At 48.0% G+C, this 23,632-nt stretch overlaps 1 long non-coding RNA gene across 1 annotated transcript; it reads right to left on the minus strand.

Moving 5' to 3' along the window:
* Positions 1–5,160: 5,160 nt before the first annotated feature.
* On the minus strand, positions 5,161–11,076 carry LOC138240987 (uncharacterized). The gene is made up of 4 exons (XR_011190167.1): positions 10,914–11,076; positions 10,483–10,573; positions 6,198–6,254; positions 5,161–5,406 (listed from the first exon to the last, which is right to left on the minus strand). It is a non-coding gene; the product is annotated as an uncharacterized lncRNA (long non-coding RNA).
* Positions 11,077–23,632: the final 12,556 nt, after the last annotated feature.

Raw genomic sequence — 23,632 nt, forward strand, 5'->3', positions numbered from 1 at the left:
AGCTCAAAGACATGCTGCTTAGGTTAAGTGGGGTCTGGGAACACCCATAGGTGTGTCTGAGCCCCAGTGTCCTGTCCAGGGTGTTGTGTCGGACAGGCTGGGCTCAGGCTCAAACGTGGGTGGATTGATAAAGTAAGGTCAGGCAAAGGAAATTACAAAAATGGTCATTTTCCAGCACCCTGGTTTTCATTACTTTGCAATTGTTACAACTGCGACAACAGTATTTTATTGTCTGACTTCTCAGAAATAGGTGTGGCATCGAAGAAGCTATGTTTCACACACACAAAAACTAACAAGACATGTGACAGTACAAATAAACATGTCTATTACATAAGATAAGGTCATTGTATTGGCCATATACATTTTCTTGCATTAGGAATTCGTCTTTTCACAGACCCCAGCTTGCTCTCCATTAGACACACAGATAAGGAGAGAAGCTTGGGGTCAGAGCGCAGGGTCAGCCATTGTACAGCACCCCTGGAGCAGTTGGGGTTAAGGGCCTTGCTCAGGGGGCCAACAGAGTAGGATTCCTCTGCCAGCCACGGAATGTGAACCAGCAACCTTCCAACCACAGGTGCAATGCCACTGCTCTGCCCCATAATGGAGATACTCATGTCACAACACCCTTACAGCAATCCCCACCACTGCGCCAGAAACCTGTCAATCTACTCCCCCCCTGCAGTCACACTGAGCCCATATAAGCACACATCACCCACTGAGAGCACTTGCCCATGAACCAGCACTCATTTGGCCGAAACGTTTGTGTTTTCTTTCTTCTCTTGTGAGCATGGAATGAACCTGTCACTTGTTCCTTAACCTCCTAGTACTCCCCGTCTATGAACTGGCTTCATCACACTGAGAGCTGGTGTGTGATGAGCGCTCTGGCGCACTCTGGCTGCTGTCACATCATCCAGGTGGCACTGAACACTGGTGGGGGTGGAGGGGATCCCCATGACCTGTAAAGGGCATTGAGTGGAGTGTCCAGAAAAGCGCTATAGAAGTGTAAGCAATTATTATTATTATCCAGCAGAGACAGTTGTTCACACTGTACCTACAAATCCCGTGTTTCCTGTCTGGATTTACTCATTCATTTGAATTCCTTGCAGTTGTTTAGTGTTTCTCATTGCGAAGGCCCCCCCTGCACTTCACACTGGGGGACCCACTTCAGCCCCCGCTGCCCAGCAGACCCGGTGGAGATTTGGAAAATTAGGGAGTTGGGGATGCCATGTTTTCTGGGAATTCATGCCTCTTTCCCCTAGGTGGCACATTATAGTTAAAGGTGTAATAACGGACCAAAATGCAATTCACCAGGACTAAAGGGAGCTGGTATAAATGAAATCCCGAAGTCCCAAGACACAGGGGTATCACAGTCACTCAAAGCAGACAGCGAACGCAGAACAAAGAAGCAGAAATATAATTCCAGTCTGGAACAGCTCGGGTCCCACGGATCTCGAACCCCGCCAAATAGAGAATGAGACACACTGTTGCTACCCCTTTCCACCATCTATCCTCATATCCTCCGTTACTGGGGGAGAAAGAGAAATCAACAATAAAATGGCACCGAAGTGGATCATGGCACATAAAGAACAGTGTATCTCAATACCAGAGTATGTGATGTGTTTTATCAGCAGCACAATCAGAGGCAGCCCAGCTTTCTTCATGGCAAGATATAACAGCAGTAACAAGCTGGACCACTTCATCTTGCACAGCGGCAGAGCAGTGAAGTCTGGCCGTCTGGTTGCAGGTAGCTCATCGATCTCTGGATCCCATCCTTTGGAGAGCTCGACACAGGGACCCTGAGCCCCTGATCTCAGCCTGGACGAGCAGCTTCTGCTGCTTCACTGTGAGACTGTGACTGTGACTGTGACTGTGACTGTGACTGTGAGACTGTGACTGTGACTGTGACTGTGACTGTGACTGTGACTGTGACTGTGACTGTGACTGTGAGACTGTGAGACTGTGACTGTGACTGTGACTGTGACTGTGAGACTGTGAGACTGTGACTGTGACTGTGACTGTGACTATGACTATGACTTTGACTGTGAGACTGTGACTGTGACTGTGAGACTGTCACTGTGAGACTGTGACTGTGACTGTGAGACTGTGACTGTGAGATTGTGACTGTGACTGTGAGATTGTGACTGTGACTGTGACTGAGACTGTGAGACTGTGAGATTGTGACTGTGACTGTGACTATGACTGTGACTGTGACTGTGAGACTGTGACTGTGACTGTGACTGTGAGACTGTGACTATGACTGTGAGACTGACTGTGACTGTGAGACTGTGACTATGACTGTGAGAGCACATCCCTCCACTTCAGCTCGTCCAACATTTCCGGCTCCTTCTTCGCTGGGGAGATGAAGGCCGAAGAGACAGGCCTCGTGAGCAGCCTATGTAGTGCCAGGGCCATCAGAGAGGTGGAGATGGAAGGGGCAACAAACAAGAAACCGGGCAGAGAGTAGCAAAAACTACCAGCTGGCATCCCATGACCCCTATGTGGTCTTTATTAGGAATGATTTCTAATAAAAAAAAAACATTTTTATTTCAATCTTTTTTAATGAATAGTGTTTACAGGGAACACAACAGCTTAATTACTGTAACTTGCATTGTGATGGTTTTAGCAAGCAGGAAGGAACTTTAAGAATACAAGGTGTGGCGTTTTGTATACTAAAATGTTTTCATGCCACAGTGTAGTTGCCATTAAACCTAAGGAACAGTGCTTAATATGCAAATTTATGCACAACCCGAAATGCAGAAGATAAATATTCCTCCTCTTGTAACAAAGAGGGCCTGCAGGGCTAAAGAGAAGACTTCCATGTGTTTCTTTTGGCTCATCTGTGGAATTCTGCTGGAGAATGATAGTGTTTGAGCAAACCGCGGTAATGACAGAAGGAAGACAACCAGAGGCATCTCAGTACGAGTGATTTGCAAAGTGTTCCTCCCGTTTAATTTCTGCTGCTCTGCTTTGAGGACAGGAGAGGAAACGAACAGACTTCTTCAGCTGTCAGCGATCAGTAATCCTTCGCACTGTAACATTTACAGTGAGTCAAAGACAACTGTCGTCGTTCTCCGTGGCCCCTGTCCAGGTTAAATAAAGCGTAGAGGAAAGTTGCAAAATGCAACACAGATGCTTTCTGCTAATTGCCCAGTCACATCTTGTTTAAATAAAAGCACGATTTTTTGCACGTGTTCGTGCTTCGTCACACACCCTCTCACAGAGGCGGCGGGACCAGCGATGCTAGTGAACGAGCCCTGACTCTGCAAGGGTACGGCCTGCCCCCCCCCCCGCCTCGCAGGCAGCACGCAGTTTCCTTCTTGCTCAGACTCTGATAATTGGATCGATCTGCCGGCGCCAGATGTTCTTGCAGAGTCCTGCCGTTCTGCCAGTGTCTGCCCTGGGCACTGCCGCGTCCTGGAGCCGTGACAATGAATTCATGCCACCTGCAACCCCCACTCCAGACGGCACGACACCTCAGCCACCAGGTTGTGCTCATCAGCGCAGGAAGCTGCCGAAGGAGAGAACCGTTCTGCTCACAGGCAGCTCAACGACACAACCGCTCCGAGTTTGGAGAATCAGCCCTGCCGTCGCTTAGTCAGACGGGCGAGTTTGCTTCTGTTCTTAAAAGGGCAAGCTGCACCACGTGGCCTTTCAAGAGGACGGTGTTCACCTCTGTGGACCGTTGCCATTTCTTTTCTCTTGCGCGGAATTACCTCTTAGGACAGGCGAAGAAAGGTTAAGCATGGCTGGCCATTGCTGGAATGACAGCGAGGCGTAGCTTACAAACAAACGAGCACTTTCTCAAAAAGTGAATCCGGCTGGAGCTTCACGAGGAGTAATGCCATCCAAGAGTCAGAATCTTTGTGAATGCTGTATAATAAGTTCTGGGTGAACCGGCTCGGTGAAGAGGCAGCCTCCTGGCCCCAGGATGAGGAGGCTCGACCTCCTTCAGGAGAGGAGTGGGCGCGGGGTGGAGGCAGGACGAACGTGAAAAAATGTGGGAGGTGGTGTCCACAGATATCGAAAGTCAGGAATGATAGCAATGCTAAACAGCTGGAGGAGACTGGCCTGTCTGTCAATATCCCCCCTGAACATCGGTGATGAATTCCCATTTAAAGTGTGAATGAAAGGGTCCTTATAAACACTTTTTTTCCTCTCCCAATCTTAGGTCTTTGAAAGATGCTATATCATTTTTGTGGCAGGCAACAACACAGTTATTTCAGTACACCGTTTCTCACAAGTAAGTCGGTGTAGAAAAAGTGCCTTCACACCATTGTATCTCAGATCGAATTATTTACAGAACCCAGTGTTTTCTGATGAATTAGAGAGCACATGACCAAAGAAGGCTGCAATCTGTGTAATGGGCAGGAGAGACGATGTCAAGCTGCAGGACTCTTGAACTGCTCGATTTGAGAGACCCAGCACAGGAAAGCAAGGCTGATTTGGAGGCAGTGTTGCTCTCAAGCCCGAGGACGGGCAATTGGATAGTCAAGGTGTTTCCTAGATTTACTTTCAGCTGAATGATACATGTGGATCAATCAGCTGCTTAATTAGTTGCTCGTTGCAGTTGCTGCCCGTTCCGTTCAGAATGCTCAGCAAGACTGGGCCTGGTCAGTACTGGGACAGGAGTGTAAAGCAGCGATTCCCAACCCTGCGCCTGGGAAACACTGTGCCTGTTGGCGCTTGTTCTGCCTGGCTTCTAAATTGAACTTGAACTTAATTGCCATATGTAAAGGGTACATGTACATGTACAATGGAATTCTTACTGACAGAAAGTCCCTCGATTGTTAAAAAAAAGTGTAAAACACAAAGTGCAGACAGTGCATCAAGACAATAGACAAACAAACAGCAGACAATGTACGAGTAAACAAGCTCTTGCATCGCAAGTGCTAATTCATGACTCTCATTGATCCGTTTGCCTGTTGAGACTCTTGGCTAACGTTTGTTTGAGCACTCAGACCTTAGTTTTGAAAATGACACCACTTACTGTATCCACAACTTTAGCAGAAAGAACTTTACACAGCCTCTCCTCGTTTAGCCTGTCCTTATTTCTCACTGAGCAGTACTTAACGGGTGATTGGGGTACGAAGAACAGACACAGAGAGACACTCCCACTCTTGGCTCTTTGTCTTCTGCAAAGGTCCCCAGAGTTATATTTCAAGCAGCACACCTGAATATAGGCAATTCTGAACTCAGAGGTTGGTACAGAGCAGATACCAATTCCAAATTCCATTTAACCTTTCAAAAATATGCTTCTTTTTTTTTAGAAAACTGAAATTCATTAGCCTGTGATCAAGAACTCGGCTGGAGCAAACTTCCAAAGGCTTCCTCCAAGTCTTCTTTCGGGAAGTGGCGCTGGTGGACCAGTAGGTGGAGCTCTTCCCTGTGGTATTGGGGGACACTGTGCTGTAGGAGAGACTGTGCATCAGATGAGATATAAAAATGAGGTCCTGACTACTAGGCTATTAAAGATCCTAGGTCACTTAAGACTCATGGTGTTAATCCCTGTGTCCTGACTAAATTCTGCTCTGGATTTGTGCAATCTGCCATTCCCCAAGCTCATCCTTAAGTCAACAGGTGAAGGAATCACTCACTTCCCCTGAGAGTAAATGTCTGGGTGAGACAATGCAGAAATGGAGCAGTTTAATGGTTGGTCTCATCTAACTTGTGACTCGTGGTGTTTATACATTCTTGTGTGTTTGAGGCTACACTTTATTTTAAAACACAGCTGGCAATTGTGTAGCTTTTTTAACTTACCATTACAAAGCTAGTATAGATAATAATGCAAGAAAAATTGTGTTTAAAAAAACAGTAACAAAGATGGGCTTGTCCCATCAGCATTTTAAAAGTATTTTGTTATTCCGGTGTTGTCAAACAGTTGTCCTTATCTACACCCTTATCTATATTAATCTATGGATTACTAAAAACCTATAAAGCCTGATTCAGTGTAGCCAGACCTCAATGTATAATGTGTGCTGCTCTCATATTTGCTGAGGGTCTGCCCCAATGTTAAAGCTGTGCTGCACTTATACATGGATCACAGTGCTAATGTTTTTTTAAACTATTTTAACTCTGTGTTTGACAAGCTATTAGAATTTAGTTGTTTACAGTGTTTGAGAGAGAATGTGTTTCTTACATTCAAGAAGCTGAAAATACAAGATTATACAAGATACAAGAAATGAATTCAAGGCGCAGACCTCAGGCAGCATTGTGCTTCAACAGCATGACCTCTGGTGGCACAAAATTACATCTTTCTGAAAGGCAAACAAGCGAAGGGCTGTTATTTTTGGAAGGCAATTTTTTAAAACAGATTTATGTTAAAGAATCTCTATATATGCGAATAAACAAAACTCAAGAGACAAGGAGTCCCTAATGAGGATGAATCTGCCTGGTGTTTCTGCCCTATTTTTTCAGTTCACAGGAGAAAAAAATCTACTTGACTCACAGGAAAAATCACAGGGATTTCTGGAGAAGCTACACTTGCTCGTAGGACCTAATTAAGGATTATCAAGTGTGACTTGGAGAGGTTACAGTCATTCTGTTGTTGCAGTACGCCATCCGTAATGTAAATCTGCTCTCGACATGCCTCATTCTTCCAGCCCTGCCACCATTCCGGTGCTCATTCCAAGCGTACATTAAAAACACATCTTAAGGATCTCAGCATTTTGCTGGCTAACAAAACCAGACTTGGAATTAGAAAACCAGTCTATTACTCAGCTGAGGAACACAGGACAGCAGCTTGCACTGGGGAAATCTTCACCGATTTGCCCTGTTTCATGTGTGGCCTCAGTGGAAATAGAGTAGAACAGCCTTTGCGTTCGGGGGACGCAGGAAATAAGCCCAGTGCTTGTTCGTGGTGAATGTATTCCTCAAGCTTTCAATATGTATACTGTATATATACGCCCCACCCAAGGATTGTTTGGATCAGGGTCATTGTATGCTCAGTAAAATGAAGCAGCATGAAACCGCTAATTCTATTTACCATTTAACCATTTAACTATTAGGCAGTGATTGTTGTGTGTGTGAGTGATTTCTAAAGCCCTGTACGCGATTGATATTACTAAGACCCACAAGCCAATGAAGAGAGTGCTTCTACTTTGGGGGTGGGTGCAGTAGTACCGTACTACAGCTTGCGTTTCCTGGCCTGCTCGTGTCTCGTCTTGCCGCACAAGAAACAGACTATGTTTTCCTTGACACTAATGAGAGGGACAAACTGCAATTAGCGCAGCCTGTTTAAAGGGAAGACAGCGCCTAATTATTCCTCATCATCGGGTTCAGATTGTGGGGGCAGAGACAGGCGCGCCACGCTGCCTGGCACACACTGGAGAGAGGGAGCCGCGGCGGGCATCCGAGAAACCACAGCCTTTCAAAGTGGGCGTGCTGCCGCGCCGCTCTGAAGCAAGGACACTCACTTGACCTTTAATAGTAAACGGGGTGTTAATTTTACTTTGTCACCTTCTAATTGCTTCCTTTGTCTTACTCTTCAACCAGTTAATTGCTAAGCTGGATGAAAAGAATGCTTTTTTTGTTTTAGTTGGGGTTTTTTTTGGAGAGGCGGAAGTGTCATATCATCGGGACGGGGGAGTGAGACGGAGCACGAGATTTGCAGGAAGAGGTTGAGGGGCGAGGCACGCGTGTGAGTGTGTTTTGCGTGGGGGGGCGCTGGGGGACCTGCCTCGTCTCTGCGCGCAGACATCGAGAGGCTGCCAGGGTGTCACGGGAAAGCAATCACAGCTGCTCACGTCCAGCGTCCATCCTTCCCGGTGGGATTTGAGATTTCATCGTCTTAGTAACCAGCTCCAGTCCTTGAGGGCCAGTGTTTCTGAGAGTTTTTCATTCCAACTGAGCTCTTAATGACCTAAATCAGCTCATTATGGGCTTAATTGGACCAATTTATCAACTCCTCCCTGCTCTTCAGGGGCTGCCGCAGTGAAAGATAACGTGTGCGTTCAGGACCAGAGTGGGGCCCTTCTGTTCTAGGGCTGTTGGGAACTTTAGCTCCCTATGACACTGTACCCCAGGGGGTCTCAAAATCCACTCCTGAGTTTTAAACCTATCCTGCAGGTTAAACTGGGAATCATTAAATCAACAGTTTCTAAAGGCTACTATTTCATAATCTAAATATAATTATTAAAATGATACTTGTTACCAAGTACCTTTGATTTTTACAAATATCAAGTAAAATACTTGCTAAATTAAGTAATTTAGATATCATACACCCGTTCTCTAACTGCTCCTTCCAATCCTGCATCACAGGGGAGCCAGAGCCTATCCCAGCAAGCAACGGTACAAGGCAGGGTACACCCTGGATGGGACAACAGTCCACTGCAGCGCAGATACACACTCACACTCACCCCACGGCCAGTTTTCCCAGAAGCCACTTAACCTACTAGTATGTGTTTGGAATGTGGGAGGAAACCAGAGCACCTGGAGGAAACTCATGCGGACACGGGAAAACATGCAAATCCAAGCAGATAGCACCCCAGGTCTGGACTCGAACCCAGGGTCCCAGCAATGCTAGCCACTGTGTCGCCCAATTAAACATCAATTAGAAGAAAATCATGAAGACACTCTATCCTTAAGGACCAGAATTCCCTCCGTCGACCAATTTCTTGCTCAACTGATCTATTGATGTGCTTCCAAGTCTTTCTGATCTTTAAAAATGAGTGATATAGGGTGACCCCTAGAACGGACTGAACTGGGTCACGGATTGGAGTCCTTAAAGATTCTACTTTTTAGAACCGAAACAGGAAAAAACGTTTTTTTTTTTGTCATTCAAGGTGAAAAAATGGGATTTATGGCACGCATTTTCAGATGTGAAATGCTTTCACAGATGTCAGCCTACAGCATATATTGTATATGGGGCTGTCCAGTCTCACAGCAGCACCCGAAGAGCTCGAAGAAGAGGCTGTCAAATTGGTCTAATTAAGCTGATTATGAGCTGATTTAAGTCGTTAACAGCTGAGTTGGAATGTAAACCTGCAGACACACCAGCCCAGGACATGACAGAGCGTTCTGACAGGGGTATTGGAGTAAGAAATAACTGAGCTCTAAGATGCACGAGTGTGTAACGTGTAGCAAAGCTCTTTTAGACCCCTCCCTGGCGGACAAGCCCCAGGAGCGCTGGTTGTAAGGTGCTGGTTGTAAGGTGTTTTGTCTGACGGGCAGCTGCAGCACTAATGGCAGCAGACAGAGAGCTGTGCAGCAGTGCCACTGTTCCCCCAGCTCCTCCTGTTGGGGATTAGTGCTGCACGACTGTAAATATTTGTGTCGAGGTTCACGGGTGAGAAGTGATGAATCCATATCCAATTAACTCATTTGCAAGGCTGTTGCATGAAGACTACTACTACTAAATGAAATGGCTCTGACTGCTTCTGTTTTGATTCTTAACGTTGCAAGCAGCAAAGGACGGATTCTTCCTTGTTCGGTACTGATCAGCCGGTGATGTAAATGTGTGAGTCAAGAGCTGCTGTCTTGCACAGCCTCAGTTAGAAACCATCAAAGCAGCCCCTTAGTGTGTCTTCCCGCACAGGACAGGACGAAGCCAATCAGACAGAGTGTGAGCACTACAAGATGTTCACCAGCGATGTGCTGAACTGCCCCAACTCTGGTAGCTGTTTATGAAATAGCATAACAGCCACTTGTCTGAAATAATTACTAGAGAGGGAGTGACCTCGCATTCACCACGGAAATGTTATGTACGTGCTTGTGTCTGATTATCAGATGAGATGTGGGAGGAAGGAACAAACCAGCCCCCAAGTGAGATGTTCAGTTGCTTTACAGAGGCAGCGAAGCATCCTCTGTTCACGCCCGAAAGAGAGGCCGGACCCTTGACCTCCTGCTCTCAGGAGGTCAGCCCTGCCCTCCGCCGTGGTTCTCAAGTGCCCTCCCCAGGCACAGAGACAGAGCCCCCCGCCCTTGAGCGCTGGTCAGCAGCACAGACACTTCCCACCGGCCTTTTCACTGTAAGCAGTCAAAGGCCGACTTTGACTCTGCAGCGCTCGTATTTACTGTTTTCTCCGAGAAAAAGCGAGGGGGCTCACGTTTGCCAGCACGCAAGGGAGAAGTGAATCTGCTGCCGGTGTTTTGAAAAGGCCTCTTCTCTTCTGCCGCTCGCACAATAGCGTTTGTTTCAGATGCCCAAACAGTTTATAAGTAATTACTTCTGTTTCTCCTTTAGGCCCGGGACGTGATTACTTCTGGTACACTTGGCACCCATTGTCACTGTCTGTGCTTAACATTCACAGAAGTGGTCTGCTCTGTCAAAGGAGAGAAGTGCCAATTGATGACGGCTCTCAATCAGGAACAGAGAATTTAAAAGTGCTTGTATAGAGCCCTTTCAGGAGATTAACTTGGTAGAAGGGCTACCTGCCATGGACACATTTGTTGTATTCATGGATGCTGCACAAAGACTTTTTAGTTGAAGTACAGCTGCATGAAAGCACGTCCTGAATAGGATAATAGGCACAAAAGACAACAAACCTCAAGAGTAGAAAAATAAAGTGTCTTCTTAGATGTAAGCCCTCATTCAGAGGAAGATGATTCCCCCATTGACCGGCGACGATCCTTAGAGCTGTGACCAAAGCACCAGAGTCTAATTAATTTCAGACGTATAGCATGAGGGACAGACAGCAAAGAGAAGGCGTCACAATAGAACAAAGTGCACTTTAATTAAATCTTTCTAGCTGACAAACTTCCCTGAAAATACACATCATAAGACCAAATCAAACAACTGCTCCTGGCCTGCTAGGTGGCCCCAGGCTGATTGTAAACCTTGCTCAGGGACATGTTGTGGTGTCTCATCCGCCACCGGCACACAGGCTGAGTGCCGGCCTGTCACCCGCCTGGACTCCTGGGCAGGGGGCCGAGGTGCAGCCCTGCCAGACGAGGGACTTTTCGCCCCTCCCTCCTACCTGCGCCCCTGGAGTCCCAGCGCCCCTCTGCACACTCTAGTGTCCGTGGCCTGTGGATGTTCTGTCCCTTCCGGACTGAAATAAGCCTCTCGCCTCCTGGAGTCCACCAGTTCATTCTTCGCATCTCTTCTGCTAACCGATCGGTCTCGGCGTTAGTTTTTCCCCACTAGTGAGTGGCCTCACAGCGGGATGGTCTGTGCAGTGCTGGGGGCGAGGGTCACACAGTGAGAGCAGCAGTACTGTTCAAAGTCCAAAAGATATATGCTGTCTATAGAACACAGAATACTGCCTCTGCTTCTGAGTCGCTTAGCTAGGCCAGGCTGACCACTTGGTCACTGAAGAAACCCCCAGCCACCCCTCCCCCCCCAGCGCGACCCCGGATTGTGCAGCAGGCAGGCTGGGGTATGAGACCCCCGTCAGCTCCTGCTGGAGGTAGGGCTGGGGGCTCCTGCCCTGGGCCGCCATGCTGCGGATGAAAGAGAGGGGTCAGCTGTGAGGCGGGGGGGCCGCGGGCCGCCCTGAGCAGGAGCGCCGCAGAGAGCAGGACCACTTCCCCTGAGCGCCGCAGGAGAGGGAGGACGCTCTCCTCTGCCCCCCTGGTCTGCCTGCGGCTCACACCTGCCTTCCACTGACCCGGGACAAACTCGGGCCCCGCCCCCCTGTGCCCCTGAGGCCCTCCATGCCTGCACTTTCGTCCGCGTCTTACACTTTGCGCTTGCCTTATACCGCGGTATCTGCGTTTTTCCTGCGCCTCATGTGATCGGCTGGATCGTTCCACGCATTTGATTTGCGTACCTGACGAGAATCCATGCCGCCGTTTCAACCGGAGTCCACTGAGAAAATGCACCGTGATCGAAACCGCGTTCCGCTTAATGAATGTGACGAAAAGGTCATCTGAAAGCATTAGTAGGAACCACCTCCCGCAGACCCACAGGCAATTAGGACCCCTATTCTAACTGGGGGCTTTTATCTTAGTAAACAAGATAAAAGCAAACCTCTTGTCGTGGAGCTCTACCTCACACTCTCATTAGACCAGGCGCGTCCCCCCAGGAACCCGCGATCGGACCAGACACCAGTCCCGAGCTTTCACCTGGAGCAGAACAAGAAGGACAGGACCCTGTCCTGAACCCACGGGCGTCTGCAATGGCGCAACCACAAAGCAAGGGGAGACAAGGAAGAAATATTTTGCCGTGTGAACAGTTATGCTCTCGGTGAAGTCTGCCATGTTTTGTCGTGGACACCCCTGTTTTGTTGCGCTCGAGACCGGGGCAGGCTTCACCCCTCAACACGCCAGCAGTGTCGTTCACATCTCATCACGGGCCACCCTTGAACGAGACTTCACGGGCCTGACGGAGTCACACTGAGGGAACCTAGTGGAGCACAAGACAGGCGCAGCTGGAATGAAGAGTCCGGCACTGCCTTGTAGCTACTGGCTGAAAACAGGAAACATGCTTTGCTGAACTGGCGGAGACCCCATTTTCTTTCGATGCCCTCTGTTTCCTGAAATCTTCCAGGTGATGCGCCTCTGCCCAACCTGCGGGAGGGTCGTGCCTTCGCCTCTCCGCCGAGCTGCAGCTCGTTTTCTGAATGAGGGCGTGAGGAGCAAGACATGGAGCTGTCAGCTCTTCCTGTTCCTGTTCAAAGCCATTCTTTCTCACCCCTGTTCAGAACTCAGCTGGGAGCCATTCAAGTCAGATGCACAAATCTAAAAGCAACGGCACGCTGAGGAACGCCCAGATTGCCCACAGAAAGACTATTTGAACACACATTCTTCGGCAGCTTTTAGCAAGGTGAGTGTGTGTGTGCATGCGATTTCCAAGATGGCATTCTGTGTGCAATAATTAGGGTTACAGCAGGTTAGACGGGGAAGAGAATGGGCCATCAGTTTCCGTGAAATCCGTAGCCAGAGGATCTGGACTCATTTGTCTTGCCCGGAGAGTGGAAACTCACTAACAGGTGTGCCATTGTGCGTCTGTGACCCTGTTGCGCTGTGCATGAGCTGCCTCTGTGTCCTGCCATGTGTCTGTCACATGGGAAGTACCTTGCTAGCTGAGGGCCCATAAAGAGCCTCTCCTGCCGGCTGCTCTTTATCCCCAGCCCTCTCGTCACACTCCGCTGAGCTCCCTGCCTGCCCCTAATGAGCTGGGCTGGAGCTGCAAACCACAGGAGGAGTGCTGAGCGGTCTGCGCTTCCCACAGGCTGCCTGTGCCAGGATTGGGCACAAAAAGTTGGAAAACCAAACCAGCTTCTCCAGCTAGGTATTTTTTTTTGCCTTATTTGTCATGACTTATTGCAGAACATGCCAAACAAACGTCAAAACAACTGTTTGTTTGTTTGTTTTTTTAGCACTGAGAGGAACTGTAACGTTCTAGCAGAGAAGAACACCACTTTTGAAGTCATGTCCGAATGATTGTTTGATGCAACTCAGATCGCTTTCTTTATTGATCTTGTTCTGAAGCAAAGTTGTATTGGTAACTGTGATCGTTTTGTTGTCTTGTGCTGAACAGATTGGCTCGAGCAGCCAGTGATCCTGTAAAGCACACGGGGTGCAGGGGGCTCTGTCCTGGCTCTGTCCCGGGACTGCGGATGACTCTACCGTCACCCGGCCTCAACCCACAGCTCCGGGGGCTGCCCGCATCACCCAGCAGACCGCGCCACAGTGAGTGTCAATTCTGTCCTTCCGGCTGACAGGAGCAGAAAGGAGCCAATTAGCGATCATTTCCTTTCATTCGCACGACACCTGGGCTGCCACACCGGGCACAGTGCGGTTTGACCAGCCCGAGCAAGGGAACGCCGCAGGTGGAGGAATATAGAGTGTGGTTGTGTACACAACAATACTGCGATGTCTCTTGCATTTTTTTTTTGTAAAGACAAAACTTCAGAATAAAAGGCAGCACGCATACAGACCACCGTAAAACGCTGGTAAATGTCATATTCTGACCGCGGTGACCACAGCTTCAGAACCGTATTTTTACTCCACGTCTGTTCTTGATATCTTGTGACAGGTATTATATATAGTAGATAATAATGTTCGCAGTTCAAAAGCATGTCAAATTAGAAAGAACGGAGCCGTGTGCGACGAGGTTTGAGGTTCTTTATATGTCAATAATCACGGCCCGCGGTGTGCGGCGCGCACGCTGCGCTCCCAGCCACAGGCGCGGTCCCCGCACCCGCCACCAGATGGCAGAGTTTGCCGCCTTTTCACGAGTGGGAGCCTCGCCGCTCCTGTGGGAGCAGCGCACGCCGGAGCGGAGTGACAGCTTCCCCAGGAAGCTAGGGTGACATTTGCTTCACTTAATGACACCAGCTAATTAATCATTAGCGATCCCAGAGGTATGCCAGTTAGAAAAGCTTTGCTGTGCCTGTTCGCACCGGGGAGGCTTGGCCCTGACACGGTTATATACACATATGTTTAAGTGCCTTATATCACGCTAAAATGTCTAAACGTGCTCAGGTTCTTTTTTTTTTTACATTCCCCATCGCCCTGTGAAGTAAAACATTTTTTTCCCCCTCAACATGAATTCTTTACCGGTAAAGAGTGAGAAAATTTACCGAGGTAAAGAGATCTAAGGGAGGGAGCGAGTCTTTATTTTTTTTGTCATCTCTTCTAATTAAAAAAAAAAAAGTCGCCGCGGCTGACAGGCCCGTACTGGGAGAGACATCTGTGCCTCCGAAGAGCCAGAGCTGCTAGACGGAGCGACTTTCAGCGCTTCCCGAGCCGGAGGTCCGCACCTGAACACTGCCGCCCGTTCAGACTCGGCTCGCTTGCACGGCGATTTCTCCCGGGTCAGACACGGGCAGGCTCTCGGGCGGCTAGGCTGCGCTCGCCGACAAAAATCACCCTCCTCCCTTCCCCACCAAACAAAATGCACTAGCGGGCCAGCTGTCTAGGAACGTGCAGGGGGTGATCTGTCGCTGTGAAGTAAAAATAAGATAACAAAGTAAAAAAACAACAACAACATTACAACTGTAATGTTTCTTTATTAGCCCTATACAATTTCTTGCATTAGGAATTCGTCTTTTCGCAGACCCCAGCTTTTCTCCATGAGACACAGACACGGAGAGAAGCTTAGGGTCTGAGCGCAGGGTCAGCAATTGTACGGCGCCCCTGGAGCAGTTGGGGTTAAGGGCCTTGCTCAGGGGCCCAACGGAGTAGGATTCCTCTGCCGCCCGCGGGATTTGAACCGGCAACCAGTGATAGGCGCAGATCCACCGCATAGCGCCTAGCCTGCTTAGCGCTACCTAACTGCATAGCGCCTAGCCTGCTTCTGGCGTGTGGGAGTCGACAGCTAACGAGGCACCTGCCCGCTCCAGCGTGGACGCGCCTGGAGAAGCCGAGCTCAGCCGCTTGCAAGCCCAGCTGGCTCTGGGGTGGCGCACCCTGTGCCGGACCAGGCAGGCGCAGGCCGGCCAGGGACACACAGGTGAATCCTGTACTCGGCCTGTAGGGTTCTAGCTGATATTCACGGGGTTTGAAAAGCCCCCGCTGAACGGGACGCCCCCGTCTGCGCCAGGCCGTCGGCCGTCGGGTCGCGGCGAGGTCACGAGGTCTCCTCCCGGGGCGGGTTGTAGACGGGGCGCGGCCGGGCTAGTGGTCGGTAGAAGGGGAAACTAGCGAGCTAGATATCCTACCCAAGCACCGTAACCACCTTACCTCGCAGCACATGCAGGGGGGGGGGCTCCCTGGCTGACCTGTGTGGGCCAGATATTTTTCATAATCCACCGCACCCCCCACGGCTTTGGATATTTACATAAGTGGTTCACAGCCCCATCGCCCCGTTTCAGCAATCGGAGGCCGCGCTCTACTGCCCTCTAGTGTTTCAGGGCGGCAACGACGTCCCCGTCTGCCGTGCGCTGCAAGACGGTGGTGAAGGTGCTCTGCTTACTTCGATGACTTGGCGTGGCGTGAAGCAGGGAAAAGCTCTGATGTAATCAGAACATTTTCCAAAAGTAACGAAGATGGAGATGGACACGCTTCTCCTCGGTGTAAGACTGCTTTCTCAGCCCATTATCCTTAAATTAATTAAGAATACGTCATTGATAAGTGGCTAAAAAAATTCAGAGATCAGAGAGAAAAACGAGGACAGTTGAGAATAGACAGGTCTTTGGACTGCAATGTGCAGCGTGAGTGGTGCATTTCAGAAAAAAAGGTATTTTTTTCTTTGGATTAAGTAAACCAATGTTCCTTGACTACTGCCACTGACTATAAGACCCTCTCTCAACTACATACCTAAGTACCCTAACCTCAGGTAAGCGGACTGCTGGTTCGAGTCGGTGTCTCTCTGGTCAGTAACACGGGCCGACTGGGCTCAAGTCACGCGTCAGCTTTAGGATGTTCTTACCGCAAAGGTTTCACCTGAGCTTCACTGAGTGTTTGCAGCACGTCTGTCCAGAATTCACCTTGTTCTGGTGTGAGGTCCAAAAGCCCGAGGCGGACTGTACGGGGAAGGTTTCTTTCTTTTTGGAAATCTGGGGCTGTTTTTTTCTCTGCCCAGCCGCCACTCGCTTTTATTTTGTTTCTTTACAATACTCTTCCTTTCTCTCTCTTTTAAAACATGAAAATCACAGAGCATACAAAAACAACCGACGAAGGTACCATAGTCATAAGAACAAATAAGTGTCTTTCTCTGCCGCTGCCTTTTAAATCATCCAGTTTGTGTTCCAGCATACAAAAAGTACACTGGAAGTGTTTGATTTACTAATGTACTCTCTGTAACCTTGACAACATTGGATATATTGTATGGATAAAAAAAATCCAAACTTCAATGCATTTCATACAACTATGAGGCAAGAAGCTGGAGTTTTGGGGCCAGGGCACACAGAGCTGGTGTTTTGGGGTGAGTCCCACAGAGCTGGTGTTTTGGGGTGATGGCACACAGAGCCTGGTGTTTTGGGGTGAGGGCACACAGAGCTGGTGTTTTGGGGTGAGTCCCACAGAGCTGGTGTTTTGGGGTGATGGCACACAGAGCCTGGTGTTTTGGGGTGAGGGCACACAGAGCTGGTGTTTTGGGGTGAGTCCCACAGAGCTGGTGTTTTGGGGTGAGGGCACACAGAGCTGGTGTTTTGGGGTGAGGGCACACAGAGCCTGGTGTTTTGGGGTGAGGGCACACAGAGCTGGTGTTTTGGGGTGAGGGCACACAGAGCTGATGTTTTGGGGTGAGGGCACACAGAGCCTGGTGTTTTGGGGTGAGGGCACACAGAGCTGGTGTTTTGGGGTGAGGGCACACAGAGCTGGTGTTTTGGGGTGAGGGCGCACAGAGCTGGTGTTTTGGGGTGAGGGCGCACAGAGCTGGTGTTTTGGGTGTTTGGGGATTTGGGGGTGATTTGGGGGTTTGGGTGATTTTTGTATGATTTCTATGATTTTATTTGCTGGTGTGCCAAAGCGGTGCCAGATTAGCCCCTTAATCGGCGGTTCCAGACTCCTGATATTACGGCCCTGCTGCACCGCCGTGTGGCCTAGAGTGTCACATGCTTTAACTCCGCGTGGGCCTGGGCTTTATTGAGGAATATTTTTTTTTAATTGGGTGACAACTACTGCTGGCTACTACTGGGGTGGGAGACCTTTAAAGACCAGTGTTTCGCTGCTGTGATTGGTGATGATGGGGCAGTAGGAGGAGCTCCTCTCCTCTGGACAGCAGTGTGCACTCCGGTGCCCCAGTGTGGTCAGTGCTCGCGAGGGTGCTGTCCCTCAGAGGAGACTTTAGACCCAGACCTGGAGAACCTCGCTCAGAGAGAGTCCGGGCTGCTCTGTGTCTTCCTGGCACCCTGCCCTGCAGTGGGGGCAGCAGAGAGACCCCCCCTGTGTGTCAGACACTTAGAGATAAACTCTTGCAAGCAATTATTTGGATTTTTATTAACACAAAAGCAAAATCGAAGTCACATTTTAGTTTACCATCGGGTTTGCTTATCTTCCTAAAAATATTCTCCAGACTCACAGCATCTTCTTCAGTGTCTCTGCACTGCGTCACTGTCTCTCCACCTCTCTGTCCTGCTCTCTCACTCCCTGTCTCTCTCTCTGCCTCTCTGTCCTGCTCTCTCACTCCCTGTCTCTCTCTCCGCCTCTCTGTCCTGCTCTTTCACTCCCTCTCTCTCTCTCCCCCTCTCCGTCCTGCTCTCTCACTCCCTGTCTCTTTCCCCCTCTCTGTCCTGCTCTCCAAATCTCTGGATCCCCACGCTGCAGGTCGGTTCAGCTATGTAGACCAGAAAAAGCGGACTTTTCACAGGCTGATAGCTGAGACATCCCCCCTGCTCCCTCTGCCGAAACAGATGGTGTTTTATGCCGAACACAATCAGTACTATTCACTGTCAGTGCAGACTAACCTTCTGCACCTGCGCAGAACCTGATCAGGGCCCTAATGAACACATTGGGAGCTGTCTGGACCAAATTAATCCCAGTACGAGCTGCCCCACAGGTACGCAGCCGACATGAAACCTTTCCACTTGCGCTTAATTAAATCAAGATTCCGATCTCCCAAAGTCAGCATTCCTCCAGAAAAAAAAGGGAAACATCAAGAATATAGTTTTACATGCATGGTGCATCACCAGTCTGGATTTTGTTGGTTTTCTCTGCCCTTCAATCTTTGACTTTTTTTTTGTTGTTTTTCGCTGGAGTTTAAAACCAATTTGAGGTAACAATTTCAGCCCACAGCCGCAGTTTCAGGACCTTGAAAGGAAAATAATAGATATCACACACGGGGGAAGTGCTGTTGTGTGGACTCCCATCTGTTTTGCTCTGCTTGCATCACCTCACAGTGTGTCTGATCAGACGGATCTGCTCCTTGGCAATCATCATGTCTGAGGCTCTTTTTAAATAATTTTCACTTTTTTATGAGTCTACTGGGTTGTTTAGAAGAGCAAGCCAGCATACTTATTTTAACGGGCTTTAAAGGGGAAAATCGTTCATGTAAATTCCTTTTTCTCTGTCCATCCTTTACTCTCCTCTCCTTCAGCAGACTGTCCGACACACGCAGAGTTATCAAGGCAGAATGAGCCCGGTGTTGTGATTCATGCAGTCGTACTGAGATGGATACCTTGGATGAAAGAGGTTATTAATTTTCCAGGCTCATTCTTTCTAAGCAGCGCAGAGACTGAAAGGCTGAGTCTTCAGCTGTTGGCTGTTGTACTAACCACTTTGTCTCTTTGGAAAAAAAGTCTTGCAAAAACAAACAGCCCACGAAAAGCTGACTCTACCTGGTTTTTAATACTGCTGAAACCCTCACTAGTGACGTTAACAACAGTGAATGACCGGTTCTGGACAAGGAAAGGGATTTTCTTTTATCTTTCTGGAGCATGCCAGTTTGTAGAGGTCAACTCTTTGAAGACAAAATCTCTAAGAAAAGGGACAGATCCTCTCTGTTTTTTAAAGTGAGGATTTCAAGCAATGGTCCTTTTGAGGTGTTTTCTGGACTGAACACAGCACCACAGCATACTGTATATGGGCTGAGCCTGGGCTCTTTGGCTCAGGATCTGTGCCTGTGGCTAGAAGGTTGCCGGTTCGTATCCCGCAGCCGGCAAAGGAATTTTACTCCACTGAGCAAGGCCCTTAACCCCAGCTGCTCCAGGGGTGCTGTATAAATAGCTGACCCTGCGCTCTGACCCCAAGCTTCTCTCCCTGTCTGTGTGTCTCATAGAGAGCAAGCTCATTTCAATACAAGAAATTGTATGTGGCCAATAAAGTGATCTGATCTTATTTAATTACCTTGGTATCTCATTAGTGGGTGTTCTCGGCGTGCTCCTCCCTCTGTCCAAAGCCGTGCTGTCCAGGTTAATTTGATTTGTGTGTTAGTTAATGTGTGTAGATAGACTGGCACCATGTCCTGGGCATAACCACCCTTTGCCCCCTGTGCCTCTCTCCTGCACCTCACCATCCTTTATTTAGGGACAAAACTTGAGAAAGCTTCTCTCCTTCAATAAGACGTGGTCGAACTGCTTTATAGACCTTTGTGGGTATGACATGCCTAGATTTGTGTAGGTTAGAAAGAGCCCTGATGCATGAGCAAACTGGAGCAGAAAAATATTACAAGTAAGAGGAGGCTATTCAGCTCTTCTGGCTTGCTTGGTTGCTAGCAGCTAATCGATCTAGTTATCTTGTACAGCCATGTCTTGAACTAAGTCAGAGTGTTGGGTTGCACAGCACGGCTGAGTAGCTTGTTCCCAACTCCCACAACCATTTGTGTAAAGACGTCCCTCCTGTTCTCAGATGCGCTTGCACTGGCCTGCACATTCCGCGTTTCCCCTGGTTAATGTTTCATTTGATTCTGGACTCCATAGATTTTGAAGCTGTCAGTGTTTTCAAGGATTCGGAATAGTGGTAGACGTCTTTGCTCAAGACTAAGAATTGCATTCTTTTATCCTACCAGTGTAAGGCCTTCCTGTGAGCCCAGGAAAGTACCTGGCCATTCTTCTCTGGACCAGTTCCAGAGCAGCAATATCTTTGTGTGACCATAATTGTACACAGTATTCTAACTGAGGTCCTACTTGTGCATTTCATGTATAATTGAGAAATAATATCCCTTGATTTGAAATCTACATATTTAACTACCGTCCTGTTTTTGCATTTTATTGCTTTCCCATGTTGCCCAGGCAATGAATATGATGTCATGTCTCCACGATATGTGAATGTGTCAACATAGACACTCAAGTCTACGCAATCCCCTGTAGACAACAAGTGGAATGCCTTATAGTGTGTCTAGTACTGTACTTTGCAAAACACCAAAGAGAGAAAAAAACACTTAAGAAAGTAACATTGAGTAGAAAACTTAACTTTGGTCATCAAGTCAGACAAAATGACAGACAAATCTAACGCATAACTCACACAGATACACAGCCCTTTTGCTATCCCCCAGTGTGCTCTGTGTTCAATCAATCCAGTGGCCATTGAAGGTCTATGACAAATTCCATCATCATCCATCTTCACTTTGACAAGAAGGAAACCTAATTTGATTTACAAGTCAATCAGCAGAATATGCTTTCTTCTACTTGTGTGCAAACACATGGACCATTGCTAAGACCAGTCTGCATGTCAAAACCAAGAACACAGAGGAAGTGCAAATACCCTCTAATAGCCCTGAGCCAGATTGATGCATCCTCAACAACAGACCTGTCTTTTACTTGGGTAATGGAAAGGCCAGCCTTGTAAAGCAGAGTTAAGCATGCAAATAGGAGCCATTCACATGTTAAAGAGCAGTTAGAGTTGTATGATAATGAAATCAGGTCAATTTCAAGCTAGAACATTGTTTTTCTCTCCCCTAAAGAAGTCTTTGCTATTAAAATCAGGCCTGTTTGAAAACAATCTTTGGCTTCAATAGTCATCTTTTTTGCCTATTTACTTTAAACACTCAAGGGAAATTATCTAAGAGGGCTTAGCAAGGTCATATATCTGCATCTATCAGCAGTGCACTGTAGTGGCTAGGGATCTGAACTCATAACCAGAAACATGTGGTTTCAAATCCTGCGTGGACACCGCATGATGTACTTTTAAGCGAGGTATGTCAATCAGATCACTCCTGTAAAGTGTAAAAATATAAGTAACTTCGGACCATTAGATGTAATAGTAATAATAATAATAAGAAGAAATCTGACTGTGAATTGTCGTTGCAGTGGCATAGTTTAACTTTCTAAAGAAGGGATCTGTTTCAAGACTGTGAGCACGTCGCTCTCAGGCGCCCCTCTCGGATGAAGAGCGCTTGTCAGAAGTGAACCAGCGCTGTGGGCTTCACCACAGCTCCAGTTCTTCCTTGGTGAGGGGAGCAGTGACAAGCCATGCCTCCCGAGCTGGGCCTGGTGATCTCTGCTCCGTGTCCAGAGGGACAGAGACCCCTCAGGGGCAGCCTGGGCCTAGCTCAGCGCACAGCTCACACCTTGCCAGAAGACCAGGTCTAGAGTGGGGTGTTGTCACCCCTGGGAGAGGCTCAGTGCATGAGCCCGGCTACATGCTCCGACACTGAAGGTCCCGCGAGTAAAACTGTGCACCGAGAGTCGTGTTGCCCTTGTGCCAAGATAAAAATAGCCCAATACCTAGCTTACCAAATTACATTGTGGCAACATCAGAAAGACGTTACAACTGCCTAGAGAAATGCTGCTGCAATGTGAATTTGTAGACTCCGGGGGATGTTGTACAAGCATTTCTAATGTTCTCAAAACCAAAATAAAACTATTTTAAATTGCTGTAATGTTCCCATTAGCCTGGGAGTTTCTAACATATCTTAATGATGTGTGTGAAACATCAGACATAATATGTACTTGTAAAACATGCACACAATGTTACTTTCTTAAGTGTTTGTAATTTGTCTGAATGTCTCCCTTAACCAGAACCATAACTATAAACACCTTGCTAAAATCGCGTGTCTAACATAACCAAGCCACAAACATCCAGCAACATTCAGGAATGGTGTTTGCAATGTTTAGTGTGATCAGTGCCCTGTGCTCTTCTTCTGGTGCCCCTATCATCCATGCCATTCTGTCCCGCCTCTATTGCTGTTTCCCAGAAGACTTTTGCCTGAAACAGCTCTTGTATAAAAAGGTCAGTTTCTGGTTCTGTTGGAACCTCATGCAACTACCCCCTAATCCTGCAGAGCCAACAGGGGTTTATCGCCACGGTGCCTGTGTCTCTCGGTTTTCTGCAGCAGCCGCTGTGATGCCAGTCACACTGATTCTTTCAGCTGAGTTGGTGTGGACAATCACCAAGTTTCCGAGGAGCTTCACCTGGGTAGTGGAATCATCGCCGAAACGGCACCACCAATGATCAATTGTACAGTATTTTTGTGCAGTATTTTTTAATATTAATATATTAAGTCCCTTTGTTGGCTGATGACCAAAGGTGCCCATTTCTCATATTTTTCTGAAAAAAAAAATCTTCTTTAAGGCCTGACTTCCTTAAAGTCTGGGAAGCACAGAGCGCTTCTCAGCGAGGGGACCTCTCCCAAGAGCAGACGGAGCAGCGGTCAACAGCAACCCAGGCGCGTCACAGTGCGCTGCACATCTGCCCAAGAGGCCAGGTCTGGGGCAGGCTGTGCCAACGCTGCTACTGTATCCCCAGAGCTTTCATCTTCATTCAAACGAGCTGCAGCCCAAACAAGGGCTGCATGGCCACATAAAGTTTTATGTTTCCTTTTAAATGGTGCCAATCTACAGCCAAAGACACAGCAGAGAGGAAAATGAATTACAAAGCGCTACTCCAGCAGTTTGAGGCATGCCCCCGGCATTAACAAGACTTTTAACAACGGAGGTCGTACATGTAATTAAGCTAATGCTGTACCGTAAAATAGAAAAAGAATATTAGGGAAGCAATTTACAAAAGCAAATTTTACTTTGAACAGTGGAAAATTCAAGCTGTCCAGCCTCACGGTGTTGTTTTGACATCATTCCAAGTTTAACGGGTTTTCCACAGCGAGTCAAATTGAAAATAAAATCTAAATAGTTCCTATAAAAGTGTTGTTTTTTGCCTTGTTAAGAAAAGGAGGTTGAAATCTTTAAGTAGTACCATAAGATTCGCTAATGGGAGGTCCTACTTTTTTCTTGATAAGTTCTAAGGGGACAATTCATGAAGAGCAAAATTAATCCCCTGATTTAAAACCTAGATTTTCTCCTTATAATCAACCAATGCACAAAATTCATGGAGAAAATGTATTATCATCATCGCACTGTTGCATTATCAACATCATCGATAACAGCCTTACTAATCTGCTGCACGTCAAAGCTCGGCAAACCCCAAGAGTCTT

This window comes from Lepisosteus oculatus, chromosome 8 (assembly GCF_040954835.1).
Source record: "Lepisosteus oculatus isolate fLepOcu1 chromosome 8, fLepOcu1.hap2, whole genome shotgun sequence".
Classification (NCBI taxonomy): Eukaryota; Metazoa; Chordata; class Actinopteri; order Semionotiformes; family Lepisosteidae; genus Lepisosteus; species Lepisosteus oculatus.